This window comes from Cyanistes caeruleus, chromosome 5, assembly GCF_971803275.1.
Source record: "Cyanistes caeruleus chromosome 5, bCyaCae1.hap1.1, whole genome shotgun sequence".
NCBI classification, from domain to species: Eukaryota; Metazoa; Chordata; class Aves; order Passeriformes; family Paridae; genus Cyanistes; species Cyanistes caeruleus.
Window position 1 is genome coordinate 37898831 of NC_141705.1, and position 19410 is coordinate 37918240.

The following is a 19410-nucleotide window of genomic DNA, read 5'->3' on the forward strand; positions in this document are numbered from 1 at the left end:
TTAGGGGAAAGCCAAAGAAGCTGTGTTCCCAGGGGTTTTGGCAATCTCACTTTAAAAAAAAAAAAAAATGAAAAAAGACTACTTGCAAATACTGCAGAAGGGCAAAGCAATAATTACTTATGTGGCAATTATGAGGAAACATTTAGTTTTTTAGACTAAAGAACAGTAAAAGAGACCTTAAAAGCTGAAGAAAATAAAAGACGTTGCAAGGGGAAGGGAAGAAAAAACTATTCCATTTCACAATGAACTGGACAGATTAAAGCCTGTTTTTTTGTTTCACCTCTATTTAATCTTCAGTTCTGTCACAGTTACTGAGTGAGATTTTCATTACTGTTCTGGGTAGTTGCTTGCTTTCCTTCCTTGTTTTCCTGTTAAAAATTTTCCTGTTTCTATTCTTAGTTAATTTTCTCCTCCTTCACTTTGTTACCTGTTCTTCTTTTTTGGACAGTCTTAATTATTTTCTGTCAAACCAAGGGGCTGGTTCCTCTTCTTCAGGTCCCTACAACCAGTGGAATTTCTCACCTGTGCCAATGGTTCTGCCTCAAACTTCCCCTGTCCTACTCACTGATATGCTTAAGCTTTCCATGTTATTTTAATGAAAACCTTAAGAAAAAATAATGAAATATAATCAATTTTTATTAGGGATCCATCTAAAAATTTTTATTTATTTAAAGTAAGATGTAAATATTATTAAATATGAAATTATTCTATTTGTTTTCCCTGAAAATTAGCTTCCAGTGTATCAGCAACATATAAATTGAAAACAAAATTCACATTATTGTTATAGTAATCTTCAGGTACTGCTCTGGAGTAGTCAAATAATTGAACTGTTTGTCCAGTATTACTGCAGCTGCAAACAGGGACTTCATGCTGCTGAGTGTGTGGTTTCTCTAGTGGAGTTCTGTAGTGTAATTTCTAGTTCTCACCAGAGCACAGAGTATGTGAGCATGGTACAGTGGTCAAGAAGAAGGGGTGGAAAGGTAATCTCTAGCTCTAGTGTTGTAGTAGCAGCCTTGAGCATTTGAAAAATGTGTCTCTGGGAGCTTGTGTAGAATGTGTGGAGCATGTTAATCACCATGATTAAATTAAGTATTTGATGTTAAATACCTTAACACAGTGAATCACTGTAGGACCTATGACTCAAATTTTAACTTTTGCAACTCCCATATATTCATTTATATTACTAAAAGAACTTGAACACTTATCTACCTCTCAGTTCCCCTTAGGGTTGCAAGGGCCAAGTTCTGCTTTCTTTCTGAGAAGAGCTCTGAGCATGGTATATGTACACAGGAGGGAATCTGAGATACTGTGAGGACTCAGGTGCTGGTACTGTGTGCCTTGGGTAGGTGACTGCCAGTGCCCATTTGGGATATAGCCTTCGACAGAAGGCTGACCACATGAAGTGGTACAGACTATTGAAGAAGAGAAAAGGGTTTGAACAGTGGTAATGAGAAGTAGTAGTGGGTGTAGCTTTATATAAAGGAGCAGCAGAAGCGCAGTGACTTAATGAGTGCAAAATTCTGGTCTCACTGTTGTGTTAATATAACTTAGAATTGCAGTTTCATGAGTGGAAAAAACTGAAAAAACTTGGGCCTACAGGCTGCTTCTCAGTCCTGAATGTCATTGAATTGGATACTGGGGAATTATTCTAAGTTTGCACTGATGTTTTTGACTTTCTGGAATTAAATATAAATATAAATATAAATATAAATATAAATATAAATATAAATATAAATATAAATATAAATATAAATATAAATATAAATATAAATATAAATATAAATATAAATATAAATATATTCACCATAGAAAGGAAATATTTGTATGAACATATTTCTGCTGACATAGAAAAACTGGCTGTAGTCCAGCAGTATATGAGCTATTTCTTTAGTGACTTTTTAAAAAGAAGGTTAGCTGTTCATAGATTGGTTGAGCAGGAGAGTTAGGATTTTTTTTTTGTGGAGAGAATTATTTTTACCTGAGACAAATGTAAAATTATAGAATATACAGAATATATCTATGATGTATTTAGGAACTTAGATGGTAAGGTAGTAGAAATATGGGTGAGTGGAAATGAGTCTTCCTAGAAGTTTTTTCTTATGCTTAAGGAGACTTGTTCTGAATACTACTTAAAACAATCTCCTGGATGTTTATCATAGTGTTCAAAAATGCCCTGTTTTATTAAATTTTCAGAATTAACTTTTGCTAATGAACCATAGCAGAAGAAAAAGGCATTCCTTTGAGAAAATATACACAAAAATGAAAAAATAACAAGAAAATTCAATAAGCTGCATAATTATCATGCAGCAATGTTCCTAAAGCGACTGCCTAAAATATTACTGCAAAATGAAAGGGAAACATATACCAAATATTTCAATACTAATTTGTGTAGATGGCAGCAGTGTTTCATAGCATTCTTGATAAAATGGTATCAGTTTATATTTAACACGGTTTTATGAAAACACAAGGATGAACTTTTGGTTCTGATTAACAGAGTATTTTATTGCTAGATTTATTGCTTTCATGGCATATGAATTGTAGACATGTTACTTATCCAATAACAGTTTCAAAAATAAATCAGATAATTATACATAAATAATTCCCTGAAAGCACTTGGAGAATATGATGTTTTTATGAAGAACATGTAAGAATTACTTTATATATACAATGAAATGCTCACTGTGCTCTCATAGATATCATATTACTTTTAAATGAAATGTATACAAATAAAGTATAAATATTGTGAATTTAGGAAATTTGTTAAGCCCACATATGTTTGGAAGATGTTGCTGTAACTTTCTATATTAATCCTCATTTAAATGTTCTTAAGTCTTATCATGTGTTGGGAGTTATGCCAAAATCGGCATATACAATGAATTAGTGGTTATAGACCACTGATTTACAGGGACTCTGTAGAAATCATAATGAATGTATAATTTCTTGTATGCTGTCAGATTAAAGCACTGTTTCCATTATGCAAGCACTTGATCTTGCAGATGATGGAACATTTCCCTGCTGCATGTTTGTACTGACAATGGATTTTGCTCCTCTCCAATGCAAGCTCTCAGGAAGAGGCGAAGTGGCTGTGGGTGTGTATGTGAGGCAACTATGATTTAGCTGGAGAGAGTAGCTTGTTTGTGAGCTTTTGTTTCTTGTGAGGGACTCTTCTGTTGTAATGACATGCTTAAATCCATTAGCATGTCTCTCACCATAAAGACAAAAATACAATTAGCAATTTGTTTACAGCAGAACTGCAACCACTGTGACTAAAGTGTTATTGATAGAGTGAATGAACTTCTGAGAATTGCTTTCCAAAGATTAGTTTAATAAAGGTTTGATATGATGCTATAACTTAGCCTTGATTAGTTCAATGTAAGGCTTGATACTGGTTTTTTCACTATCTAATTGCTTCACATAAAAATGACATGATATTTTGCCTACATTATTCCAGATAGTTGAGCCTGTTCTTACCACTTTTAATCCTAGCAGTTCTATTAGCCTTGGAGACTGGAAGCTGCTTGATGCTAAGCACTGTTGAAGTTTCATTTATTTGGATGCCGGAATCTGAAGGAAGGAATGATAATAACTTCCATACTTAAGCTAGAACAATTTTCTACTAGGAAGTGAAGTTGAAAGGATGTAAGTGAAATGTAGTGCATACAGGAGAAGAAAGAGTAAAATTAACACTGTCTGTTTAATAGCCTAGTGCCAGTCATCTGTTTTTAAATTCTTTGCCAAAGCTGATCATCACAACTCATGCATAAACAGGAGCTGATTTTATCTGGCTTGTGCATTTTTTGAGTGTGTTCTCCTTGTTGCCCTAGTAACTGGAGTAAAGTTGACACTAGCACATGCACTTTCATCTGAAAAAATTAATTATTTATGTCCACTATGGTAAAGCAAAAAAGCTTAGAGACATAGCCAGTAACATAAGCCAAACTTTTCAAAGTTGGCCATGAAAAGAAAGAATCATCTTAAACTACTGCCCAGTATTGAGATCATGGCTCTTTTCTGTGATAATTTGAAGTTATAATTTCTATAGTTTGGCCATCATTTTCAGTGTTGTGAGAAAGACAAAAAAAGCCCCCAAGGGGACTTCGGGATACTTGTTTTGTGTTTTTAGATACGCAACCAATGGCTGAGGCTCCATAGGAAAGTTAACAGCCCTGTCTGTCTCCATCTTCCCTCCACAAGTAGGTATAACATTACCTTTTGTAAAATTCCTTTGATGCTGTTCATGAAGACCATTAAGTAAGAACTGGCACATGTGTCCTTATCTTGTATGCAATACATTATTCTGTGAGTATAACTCACTGTGAGAGGAAGGAAGCATTACATTAGGCTGAAAACAGTATAAACTTGATATGCAATATCTCCATGGCAATGAAGGTATGAGTACCCTTTATTTTATTGTTCAGAGGCAAATGGAGGATTCACTTATGATTGGTTTGATCTCTGTATTGAAGGATCATGTTAATTTTTTGAACGCTTTCAAAGGCAAAGGCTAAGAAACCTACTCAGTAACAGTGTCTTTGCATTTTCTAGATGTTGTGCAAAATCTCTAATAAAAAGGTAATTAGAGTAACTTCAATAACATTCAGTCCAAATTCTGCAAAATTTGTTATCAAAACTGCAGTCAGTGAATCTCTTTTTCTCTATGCTGCCTTTTTTCCCTCTTTTCTGTTGTGTGCTGCTTCCAAATAGTGTATAGATGACTCATGGAAACATTTCAGCCTTGAATATTAGAGTTTATGTTTTTTATTCAATATCCATGATCTGACATTTTCCTCATCATTGACTGATTGAAGATTTCACAGAAGAGACTATAATTTGAATACAGCCTTGTGTTTACACTTCTGATAGCTGTTTATCTTTGAACCTCAATTGACCAAAATTTTGATTACAAATGTTTCCATGTTTCTCTGGCCCTAGTGTGAGAGCCATAGGTCAACTTTTCTTGGCAAAGCACAAAATCCAGGCAGGACACAAAGAAATTACTTCACATACTACAAAAATACTCCTGCTTTTCAGTATACAGTGGGATTAGTAATTCCAGTCGATGATGACAGAAGTTATGAGAAGACTCTGAGCCTCTGCAGCTTTGTGCCGGTGGCTCAGGCTGGGGTGTATGTAGCAAATGTGAGTACAGGAGTATTACTGGCCAAATGAATCTGCTGACATACTACCAAGAAAAAGCAGAAACATTCAGTTGATACAAGTACTGATGGATTTTAAAGGAAAATGAAACTAATACTCATCTGGGTTTACGCTGTTCCTCTAACATGAGAACAAAGAATGAAATTTTGAGCTCTGTGAGGACTTTGACTTAGTAATAGTCATTGTGGTGAATGCCTTAGCCACTTTCCCAGGTGTGCTGACGTAATAGGTATGAGGATCTACAAACAGAACTGAACAATAATGATGGTTAACAAGGATGATAGTTCATTAAACTTGGAGGAGTCAGAGTTGCCTTATACCCTTTTTCAAAGCTGCTTTCATAACAGATTGGTCATGGTTAAAGGAGACTCCCTTCTGAAGGGAACAGAAGGCCCTGTATGCACACAAGCAGGTCTGCTGGCTCCCTGGGGTCCAGGATAAAGATGTGAAGAGAGATCTTTCTGCCCCGGTATGGCCATCAGACTATTATCCATAATAACAAGTCTGAGAGCAATCAAGAGAGACTTTAGGGCCTTAGGACAGCTGGTTAAGGGATCAAGACATCAAGTAGTGTCCTCCTCTCTCCTTCCAGGCGCAGTGAAGGATGGAGAAAACAGGAAGACCCAGCTGATCAATACCTAGCTCTGATCCAGTTGTCACAGGCAGAATTTTGGGGCTTTCTATCATGGGTCAGTTTATGCCACACCAAGCCTGCAGGTGACAGGTGGGGTACCACTGTCTCATTAGCTTAAGAGTTATCAGAGCTCATTGGAAGAGCTTTAAAAGATATTTGAGGAAGGTAAAGGATAGAATGAGGCTCACCAGAGGGGTATGTGTAGGCAGCATGCCAAAGTTTGGGGGATGGTGTGCAAGAGAGGTCCTTGGGTTTGCTGTCTCAGTGGATGGAGATCCATAAGGCAGCAAAGGCACAGGGAACTAGAGAACTGCAGGCCTGTCCTTGGTGCTGGAGAAAGCTATGGAGCAGATCATCTTGAGTGACACCATGCAGTGCATACACGGCAAACAGGTGATCAGGCCCAGCCAGCATGTGTTTATGAGAGGCAGGTCCTGCTTGATCACCTTCTGTGACAGGGTGACTCACTTAGTGGAAGAGGGAAAGGCTGTGGATGTTGTGTACCTAGACACTAGTAAAAGCCATTGACACATTTTCCACAGCATTCTCCTGGAGAAACTGGCTGCTCATGGCTTGGCCATAAATACATGTAGATGGTTTAGTGGAGTTTCCAGTTTGACTTGATGACCTTAAAGGACTTCTCAAAGGTGAATGATTCTACAAGTCTATGATTCTCTGATTCCAAGATAACAGAAGAGGTGTTAGGTTTTCAAAAGCATTTGGGAAGAAGATGCTGAACAATAAATGCGGCATGGACAATTAAAATTTGCAAGTATGAATTTATGTAAGTATGAATACTTACATGGTAACTGGCAAAGGCCCATCTTGTAGATGTAGGGCAGCACTTTAGACAGACAAAATGCATTAAGTTTTGCCTTGCTGAACAGCACTTCAGACATCCTTTTGTATAATGGTATTTCTGAATATTTTTAGATACTGCCTGATGCATCCTGTAAATTATTAATTTTGGCAAAAAAGGGATTTGAGGACTTTGTGAACATTGATAATCCCATGAGTAAAACATTAGAAAAATTATGTTGATCTTAATTAACAATTTACTGCTGGTCTTTCACAACCAACATAATGGATTTGATCTTCCCGTGGCTTGTAATAGGCCCAAGGCTTCTTAGGAATCTTCTTTCCTTAGAAAGAAAATAACTGAAGACATTAGGAATTCTGTGAAAAAAGCCTCTGATTGAAACTCAGGTTTGCTTAAGTCCTTCTATCAGAGGTTCCATTAATTTTCCTCTCAGGTGTAAAAATTGCTGACTTTTGTGCTGATTTTTTTTTTAGGCTAAGATCCGTGCTCTTGATTTTTGCTTCTGAGTGGGTATTTGTTCTCAGCACATTCACATTTCTAAATGGCTCATCAGTGACTTTTGTTTTCTTGTAATGAAGGCTAAAGGCAGGAGGTAGAGATGGCAACCCTGTTATATAGTACTTCTGAAGCCAGCTCATGAAAGAAAAAGTATCTGAGAAATCTTTTCTATTTCAATAGGGACTCGCAAATTTTTCAAGAAATTAAGTTGGATGTGTATCTTTATTGTATTGGAATTTTTTAATTATAAGAATACATTTAAACAAACACCACTGAAGGTGATCTATAGCTAGAGGTATAATTTGCACCAGCTTTCCTGAGGTCACTGAAATTACTTTTGTCTGCCTGGCATAGTTCTTATCTTGCCTCGATGGGAGGAATTGTTGTGTTTGATAATGCATCCAACTGTTAGTAAAGTAGGTGTCCAGAATAGTAACATAGCATTGGCTGGTGTTGCTGTGAGCTTCTCTTGCTCTCCTCTGTTTTCTCACTAGAAGAGCATTTTTTCCATTTTGGTACATTTGGGCATCTTTAGCTGGTGCAAAAGTGAAAAGTAGTCTGAGTTAGAGTGAGGCAGCTGTGTTGGGTCAAAGGTAGGCTGTGACTTTGTTAGACAACCAAGATTATAAAGGGTGAGGAACTGACACCAAGGATTACAGAGGAAGGATTACAGCACAGACCCTTGTATCCCCTGGGCCTGATCTGGATGTGGGGTGCTGCAACAGCAATAAAACTTCTCCAATGTTTGAGAAGGACTACATTGTCTATTAGTTAGATCATTGAGAGTAAATTATGTTATTAGACAAGGTTTAACCATGAAAGAGTGGTTTTATTTCATCCGATTCATGTAAAGATGAAAACATTTCTCTGATGAAATGTTGTGAAGCACACAATCACATTTCAGAATACATTTTGCAAACTTACTTGTTTGCTTTATTTATTTTTAATTGTTCTTTATTTGCTGCAGCATTTTCCTCTTCAGGAGGAGGACAATCTAAATGTTTTTGTATCCCAAGGCTGGCACTTCCTGTGAAATTCTGCCCACCCTCCCTGCTTCTGTTGCCAAAGTACTTTCTGTGGATCCTCTACTCACTTTACCTGAAAGTGTGTGCAAAGAAACATCAGCTTAGTAAATCTTGCTGTTTCTTGGTCAATCTGTAAAACATGAGCTTTGTTTTCAGTCCTGTAAAGGATTTTCATTTTCATTTCCCCAGCAATGATAGGCAATGGGAAATCACAGGACAATAGAAGTCTTCTGTCCAGCTGTTATTTTTGCCCTTCTTAATTAACTCTTTTGTAGTGTCTCAATTAGTACACATTTTCAGCTTGTCTGGCTGCTGCTGTTACAACTCTCTGAAAATAGTAAAACTTCATAATCACCTTACTTGACTCACTCATTATTTTATGATAACTATACCACCATGGATAGTTAAAGAGGGAAGGATGATGTTTACACCATTGTCCAATTAGCTTCACTGTGTTGTGGTAACATTTCCCCGTTATTGGAAATTTAGCAATGGACTATGTGCCTTGTGCAGATTACTTGTAGCCAGGATCTTCCTATTCTAAAGGGACAGATCAAGACTGTGAACCAGGGAACTATTTTTAAGGAGATGAAGCCAGTTCCAGTTGAAGCAAGTTGCTCGGCCTTTTTCTGAGGACAGGCACCATTCTCAGCACCCAAATTAACAGTTCACAGTGTAGAAAACTTGTGCTTTCTGGTGCAGGAGGGATCACCTGCTGCTCTGTGAGCTTCATGCAGCTTTCCCCTATCACTCCAAATTTTTTCAGCTGCTGTGAATTGTCCCAGAAATGCAGTTCAAACCCAGCCCCCACCAGCATTATTTCATGAGTGTAGAAAGAGCGTGGAACTTTAACATGGCACAATAATAAAATTAAATTTCTTTCACGAAAATAGGTCTTTCTCATCTTCCTTATTTACTGATGACGTAGCTATCATCAAGGCCTGTGCTGCTGACAACTCACTATGAGAGCTCCTTACATGACATAATACACAGCAACTGACTTAGAAATACAGTTCTGAAATCATATCTACATATCTGTGATGAATAATATTACCACTGAATCAGGTCCTTTTGTCAGTCTATGTAGAAGCATCTTGAAATTGATAAATAGAATTTAAAATAGCAGAATAATTGAGAGACTGATTTTTTTTAATTTCATAATTATTGATATTTGGCTTTTTCTACAGTGGAATGGTTCTTACAGTTTGAGGGGGAAAGGCTGCTGAATCCTTGATCTTCATTAAGAGACTCTTGGTTGTGCAGGTACTGCCACACTGATCTTAAAAGCAGAACTTAAGTATGCTACAATTCAGGGGAATTCGATATGTTATCAGATCTTAGGAAAAAAGAATACATAAATATGTCTAAATATTTTTCATGAAACAGAGCTTTCTTGGTAAAACAATTTCCTTTTAGGTTTAACCAGGTACAATAGTTTGGAAAGTAGCGTGTTTAACATAGACATCCTACAGTTTTACTTTCTTCTTTTTTATTATTTTTTAAAATTATTTTATTTTTTACTTTTAAGCACACTTCGAATCTATGTTCAATAGTTCTTATGAATACACATTAAATTTGGTTAGCTGCAGGAAGGATACAATTTTACTCGCTTTGGAACAGAAATGTGGAAAAATGAACACCTGAATAGCAGATACTTGCAGAGCAGCAGCTTCCAAACCAGTATAGCTGTGCAGCTGTGTAGAAACACATGGTGTATTTTGTGCAGTTTAATAGATTGCAAAAAATACAGGGTTTGGACCTGCTGTTAATGCTGTTAATCTCTGTTAATAATGCTGTAAAAATCTGCCTAAATACTTAGAGTGATATGTACTGTATATGAAGCTAAACCAGTTTTATAATAATATGTACTTTGTGATGATCTGGGTAATGCTTTAGAAGAAAATTATGCAAAATTATCCATCAGCCTATTTATTAGATAATTACACACATTTTGCTAGTTAACGTGGAGTAGTTCATTGGAGGTTTTCTGGCAGTGCTTGTGTGAAAGGGTAAATGGAAGCTGCTGAATCCTTAAAAGTTGAAGTGCAACATGTGACAAATATTGTCTCTGTCCTCCCACAACTGTTTTATTGTGGACACTAAGTATTGGGAAGGAGGATAAAGCTACTTCATTATTCTGTTAACATCCCACTTCTTCTTAGTATAGGAAAAGAGAAAAGTGTAGGCAACTGAAATGAATGTTTCATTATGTGTCTTAAGGGGAAATGACACTGGAGCCTTGTAATTATTCTCCCATGATTGAGTCCTTGGCTACAGCTATAGGCTGTACTTTCACTATTTCCAGTATTGGAAGGATGAGAAGATAAAGAAAATTATTCTTAGGGAGAAAGCAGATAGATTTGTGTGGGTTTTTTTCCTTTTCCAGATTTGGAATATTTCTTTAGTTGTGCAAGTATCGTTGGAAGGTAAGAAAGTGAAAAATCCCGCAAAGCAAATGACATTTTCCTTGGGGCTAAGGTAGTTCTTCCATGAGATTTGGGGGAAAAAATTCAAGAATCAGGTCATCGACCAATGTGCAAGGAGACCCAAACCTACTGTGCCTATAGTCTCTGTATTTCCTTATAATTTTACAGTGTCTGAGTAGGATGAAGAAGAATATTGAAGGATCCAAAATACTTTATTGTATTCATAAGCATTTCAAATGGTGTGTGTAGATGAAGAAATACCAGTAAATTTCAACATCCACTGCATGTGTATTCTTTCCATGTAGAGATATATCACTTGAAACCTTACCTGATAGGCTAGGGCAGAATTCTGGGTATTAATATCCTAAAATTTTAAAGTGAGAGCAGCTCACATAGGTCTAATCGAAAATTTAAAATCCTGTGGGTTTTTTTTGGTCACTGTACTCATTTATGCTTCTCAAAGAAATATTTCTGAAAATCTTAGTCTTAACAATATTATCATGCAGCAGAACCCTGATATGAAGTTAATTTGATGATATACCAATGAATTTTGTTTCAGGACTTCAGAACTGAAATGCATGACATATAGTTCCCAGATCTCATTTTCATGCCTAATTAGGTATACTGATTTTCAAAGTTCCTACACTTCTAGCATCTCGCTTCAAATCTTGGCAGGAGCATCTATAAAAAATGTAGATGAAGTACTCTTCTTTTTAAAACTTGGCTACCACAAATTAATTACTTAGTTAAAAAACACCAAACTGAAACACAGCCTTAATCAGAAAACCCTAAAGATGCAAATAACTGCAGTTTTGAGCCTGTAGCCAACAGGTTTTGAAGTTTAAAATACAGAAGCATGTAGCAAATTGTAATTTTGAAAGCAAAAGCTTTTGTTTCCTATGTAAGTGAATTGAGCAGAACTTCTATAGATAGAAATATCTTAGAAATATGATGAGATGCCATTGAGCTGAGAACCTAATCCTAAGTAGCTAAAATGTTAACTGGAGATGCTATAAATATAGTACGTGGGATTCTGATTGGTCTCTCTCCTACACAGCAATGGAGGGGTGACATAATCTTCTGATGCCTCCAGCTAATCAGGAGTTTGAAGAAAGAGAAGTCAGTAAATGCAAAAACAAGTGGATGTAGGGGTTTACTTTAGCTATATTATTAATCTGTATGCAATCTATATTGATTAATGAGGTGTAAATCCCAATGGGCAAATAGATACAATGGCTGCCCTTGCCCTGTTTTAATTTGGAGATAGTCAGTCTGAGAAATTTTCTGCATCTGGAGTAGAAGAACTGTAAAATGATGTAGACGTTCAAACTGGTAGAAAGTTTTGTAAGAGAATATAATCAAGAGACTTGAGATCCTCTATCACAAGTTTAATAACAGCTACTCTTTTTATCTGGACGTAAACGAAACAGAAAGCTCAAAGCCTTTTTTTTTTTGGGTAAGCACTTACAAAACTATACATACTGCTTCTTCAGGGATTAATTTAGATACTCAGTTTCATAGAATTCCTTTGGTTTTGGTTTACATATGTGACATATCCATCTATAATATTTGAATAAATAATTTGCAAGATCCCCTTAATTTCCGTGACAGCTACTTGGAAAGTCAAACTTACAGGATCAGTAGTTCCGGCATCACCAAACAAAATGACAGAGAAAATAATTGCTTAGGAAAAATGAGTGGTTTTAAAAATTTTTGTAACCAACCATTTGTTTTTGACCATGACTGTAAAAGCATGTCCGACCGATTTCCTGACTCAGAGAATGGCCAATAGTAATGCTTGGAAAAAAGTGCAAAAGTAGGCCAAGAATATAGCAGGTTTTTTCCTGTCAAATTATTTTTGGATTTTTTCCATATTTTTTTCCTGCTTTTTTTTGGAAATGCAACCATTATGTTTTCACTTAAGGATTTGGGGCTGAGGAACAGAGGAATTTTTGAGAGGCTGGCATGGAGGACTAGGAAGAGACTCATAGGGGTTCTGAGGGTCTGCTGGAAGAACATGAGGGAATCTGGGAAGCTCAGAAGTGATGCAAAAGCTGGCCAGTGGGTCATGGTGGATGGCCAGAGATTGCTGGTGAGGTGGGATTCTTGGTAAGGAAGGGGCGCTGGGAGTGCTCAAAGGGTCTCCAAAGACAGAGGTGTGGTTTCCCTCGTCTTGCTCTCACGTGGGCCTGTTCCTCTCCAGTCCCCTTCATAAAAAAACCCCACTGTATCTGCATTTGCATAACCACAGGAGAATGCTTTTGTCTCCTGGGTGACTGCTGAGTGAGGGAGCAGCCTTCCGGGTGGAAGCTTTCCATAAGGCTTCTATAAGGATCCCAGGCAGATGTTTTCCTGATGCTGCCAGGAGGGGCTGGGTTAGCAGCTCTTGCTGATGTGGGAGCCTACTTTCTGAAACAATACCTAGCTCTGACTACAATTTGCTAACATTGATCCAGAGACTGCTGAAGGACAGAGGCCAGTTGGGCTGGACATGGCACTTAACAGCTAATCCCTATTTCCTTGGTACAGAGCTGGTCATCTGTGTTTGACTTACTTTTGGTCAGTGTGCCATTCATTTTCTCTGGGAACATAGATGTTTTTAGCTTGATCTTGTCTGAATTAGCAAACAGTAGTAGCAGAGTAAAAGTGATTATCTTGACAAATCTTTATTTGCAACAGGCTAAAAAAAAAAAAGAAAATTTTGACTGCCACAAATTTTGGTCGTAAGCATATTGTCCAGAATAAGGCACTAATCAAAGGAGATGAAAATATTTTGCAATATAGATATGTGTTGCTTTTAGCATATTTTTCTGTGTCTGTCCATTAGTTGGTGTATAATACCAGCTTAATAAGAGACTAAATAGACAGTGATAGATTTTGAGCAAAGTGTATAACCGTCCCAAGATCTAAATAGCTGAGTAAGGAGTAAAAAAGTTGGGATGTGTTGGCAGAATGGGTTAAGTACATAAGGATCTCCATTTGCTGCAATTATTTATCTGAGACAAACGTGGAAATGAGGATAAAAGTATGATATCTGCCAAGTTCTGTGGCAGGCACAGTCTGTGAGGCTCACAAAAGATAACAAGAGCTGGTTTTTGCGGTATAGATTATGTGTGACCAGAGCCCACACAGTTCTTGTGCTGTTATACTGCATTAGAAAGCTGTGAAAGTGGGTATCACTAACTGAAATCATATATTGATTAAAAGAAAATGACAAACCTTTCAGCCTAATCTTTGCTTTGTAGTGGTAGCCAGTGGATTTACTTGTGTAATACACCATTTTATTGGTACAGTAGCAACATGGAGGAGCTCTAGCAGAAACCATGCAAAAGCAAGGAAGTTTACTCACACAGCATTTCTAGAACATATGGGAAATACTGAATTTAGGTTAAAATCTGCTCTCTTTGTCCTGTTAGTTTCCTTGTATGGGCTGAAGTGACAAAGATGAGGCCTCATTAAGTCCTACTCACCCAGTTATTAAGCATTATCTAACTTGCATGTTTCACTGGTTACTTAATGATCTATAAAATGATGACATTGACATTTCCTGCAGATGTCACATGTTGTATTTTTTACTTCTGCAATCCCAGTTTATTATCAATGTTTCTGAGTTTCTGCAGTTCTACTCTGTTACTCTCTGTAAGATCTGCTCAGGTATATAATACAATCTGTAACCAGGGAAGTCTTGTTCAGCTTAGGTTTATGAATGTTGTGCTCTACTTTTGCTTTCATGTTAAATATTTGTACTGTGTTTCAGCTGATTCTGCTTCATTAAGCCTCGCTAGCCCATATGCTGTTGTGATGTCCACTCATGTATGAATTCCCCAGGAGCTGGAAGGGAAGATGGTGTTCATGGTGCAACCTCAACTGGCTTTGCAGAAGTGGGGGATTCACCTTTGCAGAAGTCCTCTGTGGGCCAGGTATGGTCAGCTGAGTATGCCATTTGGAAAAATGAACTAAACTAAAGACACCTGGCAAGTAATGCTCTTGTTTCTTGGTTAGGAATGTTGATTATAACTGCTTAGTGGCAATAGAAATGACTAATTAATGGGGCTGGAGAATGAATAGGGTAAGGAAACAACAAATTTTACAAAGATTCACATATATAGTTTGTAACATTGAAGAGCTATATGCTTTCCTTTGTCTCTGTGTGGTGGGAAGGGAGAGGCAAGCAAAATATATCATAAAGGTAGCTTCCAAATTCTTTTTCTCTTTGGAAAGTCTAGAGAGAATTCTGTGACAAAGTGTATTTGAAATGCATCATCTACATCCAGGTAACTAAAAATATTGTGCAACTATATTTTGTTTTCAGTGTTTTGACTTTGCAGGCATCTTTTATGGCCTGACCCTGTGCAAGAATTGAGAACTTTTACCATTAATATCTGACCTAAATACCATTGAAGTCAAACTCCCTGTTCTTTTGGTCTTCTCCTCAGTAACCAGAGAATCTTGTGATCAAGTCCTTGTAGCCCTTGAACTGATCCAGACCTATTATATGCTTCCCAAAATTTTCTTTAATTTTTACTGAATTCTGTTTCCTGACATTGACCTTCATTTGCTCTGTTTGTTCAAAACCTAATTTAGACTGTTTAAGCAATAACAATCGAGGCTTTGGGCAATTTCAGGGGATTAATGACTGATCAAGAGGGTTGATGGCCTGAGGCAAGGACTCAGGGCTATTAACTTCATCTACAGAAAATGTATCAGGAAATGTTTTAGACTGAAGCTGTTGGCAGTCTGCAACTGTGCCTGAATTGAGGGAGGGTCACTCTGTGGCAGAAACAATTGCCTATAAAGTCTGAATGGGTTTATTAAAAGATACTATTACAATTTTGCTTTATAGCAGCTCTAAAAGGCCTGAACTAAAATGGGAATAAGACAGGAAAGTGAAAAATCTTGTTCTTCAGTGTGCTGTGTAAAAACAAGGTAATGGACAGTTCCTCTCAAGAAGTTTTTATTACCTTTTTCAAAAAAATAATAAAGTATTGTAGAGCTTCATAAAGCAGGTGATTCCAGTTTCTCCTATAATGTCAAATATTGTTCTATGCAAAAGTGTTACAAAATGGATCTCTAAATCAGAATTGTCTTGCAGAAGTATTTGATATCCATGACATTTTCAAATTATGTTTCTAAGTTCTGAAATATTAGTAGAGATACATTTAAATGCATGAGAATTAGGCACATTGATTATGTGTGTATGTAGATCTAATCAATGAATGTGTCATAGGCACTAAATTTTTTCTTGTAAAACTGCTTGAAGTAAGGTTGTGTTCTTACTCCAGTTTACAGACAATAGTCAGATTGTATGACCTGCCAGAGGTGAAAGAAGTTATCTGCAAAGCATGCAGAATACTCACCTTTGGAGCTTTCCAAATTTTGTCTGGATAAGAACCTGAGCAACCTGCTCTAACTTCAGAAGTGGCTCTGCTTTGATCAGGGACTTGGGTGAGATGATTTCCAAAAGTATCTTCCAACCTGCGCTGTTCTGTGATTCTTCGCTTCTACGTATATGTGACAAAGCCAAGATCGGAAATTTTACCCTCTTGGTCCACCAACAAAACACTATCTAAATATCTTAATAATCTTCCTTAAATCTCTGACTTCCAGTGGGATATGGGCTTCTGCAGTTTTTAGCACATTTTGAAATCCTTCCCTGAGGTGCTTTGCTGCTTTTATAAGCTGAGGAGACGCATGCAAAACTGAAGTTAGTGGTTATGCTGATGCTTCTGCTTCTGCTGGTTTTCATAACTAATGTTGGCATCTTAGTTTATTTTCAAAATTTGTCTTCACTGCAGATTCTCTTTTGGGACAAGTTCCTGTATTTGATAGTTGGTTGTGGGAAAAGATGTTAAATGGCTTTTTCCCAAGTAAATGTTCAAAAGTACATTTGGAAATATTTTTGTGTGCAAGCAGTGACTTTGCATTGTAGCACAGCTCACAGAAGTGCCATTTCAGGGGTGCTGCCATGAGCTGGCCTCTTCGTGTAGAGCATGAACCATTTGCTCTCCAGCTCCACAGAGCTCCTTTTCTATTCTTATACTTCATATTGTCATTTCCCTCACACAATACCTTTGTTATGCTGGATTTTCTGTCTGTGAGGTATGTTATTTTTGATCTGAGATGGGTATTACAGCTAAGAAATAATTTCAAAATGTGGGCACAAGGATTTGATTAAAACTTGAATTGAGTCTGTACATTTTGCTTTAATTTTTATTTTTTGTTGTCCTCTTCTGTTTTTGACTATATTTGAAAAGAGAAAAAACATATTAAGAATAGTTATCTCATATTAAAGAGCCATAGGTATCTATACCAAGGAATTTTATGCTTAGGTTTTTAACTAGTATTGCATCCAGAAAACTTGAGTGAATACAGGTCCCTAACCTGTTTACTGCCTGTTCAAATCAAAGCCTCAGCTGACTGCTTTTGCTAGGTGTTCAAGAAACATAAAAGTGACAGTTATTATGCATCTTTCCTCTCTTGCTAATATTTAAATTATTGTATTACATCAGTATTTTGAGTTTTTTACTCTTCAAATTTGCAGCTTTTCTGAATTTTCATTTTTCAGATTTTGAAATGCATTATCAACATTTTTAGTGTCATTTTTATTTACCTTATTGAATAAGAAAAGACTACAGTGAAAAGCTATTATAGAAAAGCTGTGGAAATAGTTCTCTCCTGACAGCACAAACTTAATTGAAAGAATTATGGATGTTTCTCTCCATGTTATTTTGAGAGTCTTAAAACTCCTTAATTATATATATGAACAGCAAACAACAGAGAGCTGGTCCACATACCATCTAGGTATTATTTAGAACTAAATCACTGCACTGAGTTAAAAAAGTGGATACAGAAATCTCTGAGAGGTGATACAAAGTTGGTGGATTAATCTTTATTTTTGACCCAAAAATGCTTTGAGAGGTGTGTTGAAGTAGGGAAGCTCTTACTAGTTTTTTAGTGCATCTTCAGTATTTAGCAGCTCAGCGTAATCCTGAATGATTATGCAGTGGAGGATGAGGGACATTTGGTGATTGTGGTCTCTTGCATTCCTTACAGTTGGTTTCAGCTGTAGCAATGTGTGTCACTCCAAGCTGTAAGATATATTTCTATATGGGATTTACTGAAGAACTGACAAATTGCATATATTTGTAGATTAGAATACTATTTAGTGCCATCTTTCCAAATACCACCTGCACGTATTTTAGTGTCAGTGTGGAAGACAAAGAAAACTGATCATTAAATTTTACCATTATCAACCAATGGAGATTTTACAGTACCACTGCCTTTGTGTCTGATACATCTGTCCATTCTGCTTTCCGTTCTGACATTCTTTATCCAAAAATATTCTGGAGTCGTACTTTATTTTCTTATCAGCTTGGTAACTTCAGGTTTAATTCTACAGGTCCTTCTGTGAGCACACCAGGACTGGAAGCCCTGGCCCTGCTGGGGTGTGGAATGGTATCTGTGTTTGCAGAGATCATGCTTGATTTTATTGTGCAGATGTTGAATGAAGGTTTATATATTTCTCTTGAGAGATATTGTTTTCTAGTTTCACTGCTTCTCTGACTACTCTCATGAGAATCTCAGGCTACATTGTCATTCTACTGCATAACAGCACATAATAATGAGTTTTGATTATATTGCTTGAAAAGTTTATTTTTCTAGTTTCATTTATGCCAGGTGATGGCAGTAAAGGACCTTTGCTCTTTCAGCATTTACTATGAAGTACAGAAAACATTCAGACTTCTAGCCCACCTCCAAGGGAGAAGACTCACTTCTTTCATTCCTGTTGCTTCCTTGCAGCTTTTTATGACAACCATTGCAAGATAGGGAAAACAGTGTGGCTTGGATTGTAGGCTGTCTGGGGTTTTTTTGTCCTAGTTAATAAATACTAAATGCTGTATCTGTTTTTCACTTTCCTTTCTCTGTATTGGCCTTCTCTTTCTGTATATTCTAGTATAAGTTTTCAATGTATTCCATACAGTGCAAGCTGTAGTGTTTTGGGCTGAAGATATTTAAAACTGCCTCTAGAGGTTTAGCATAGATTGCATGTTAAAGGACAGAGAGTGTCCCAGTGAAGCTATTTTCTGGGATTTGTCACTCAGGCAGATGGTAACATAGCAATGTTGTGTCAAAAACATCTTCAAAATGAAAAGGCTTGCAGTAAGTCTGGAGCGTATCTGCTGGAAATGGAACAAGTCAGCCATTCACAACTAATGTTCTATTGATGGTCTAAATGAAGGGAGGGGGGAAAAATGGCCAGACCAGAAAACACTAATTCAGGTTGGCCTTGAAACTTCCTTTCTTAAGCTTGTGTTTAGTAAGCATAGGACAGAATAGAAAAGTGACTAACTTACCACTTCTCAAAGAAGCCACAGAAATGACTGTTAATAAAGAATGTGCTTTGCCAGTGGTTTTGATTAGTGCTGTCATGCCATCAGTGGGGGGCGTGAGCTAAATGTTTTTCTGGTGGCAAAAAAACCTATCTCGAAGTGGATATACTGTAAGATCATCAGTGCTGTAATGAGAATAATCTCATGTTTTAATTCAGATGGAGAATGGATTGCAGGTATTCATCTAATGCACTCTGGTCACAGGAGTCAGGCTACTTTTTTTCATATTTTTCTTTTGGAGAGACATTTTATAACATTGCTGTGCAGCCACCAGACATTGGACTAGTCCATTAAGGTCTCTCCTTTTTCATGTTCAGCTGATGTTATTATCTATGCTCATAGTAGAAGGTCATATGAGAAGCTGCTATCTTCCTATTCTTGTGTTTGGTTGTGTTAGATCTCTTTCAGCTTGTACGACTCCAGTTTTTCAGGTTGTCTTTTTTTTTTTTACTTTTCCCCA

The 19410-nt window shown here is 36.9% G+C and overlaps 1 protein-coding gene across 1 annotated transcript in view; it reads left to right on the forward strand.

Annotated features, from left to right (window-relative positions):
- SPOCK3 (SPARC (osteonectin), cwcv and kazal like domains proteoglycan 3) overlaps nucleotides 1-19410 on the forward strand; it is a 428772-nt gene that overhangs the window by 26451 nt on the left and 382911 nt on the right. The window contains exons 3-4 of the mRNA XM_086890368.1: nucleotides 9322-9397; nucleotides 14389-14480. The gene's annotated coding sequence lies outside the window, so the exon portion shown is untranslated. The remainder of the gene's footprint in view (nucleotides 1-9321; nucleotides 9398-14388; nucleotides 14481-19410) is intronic.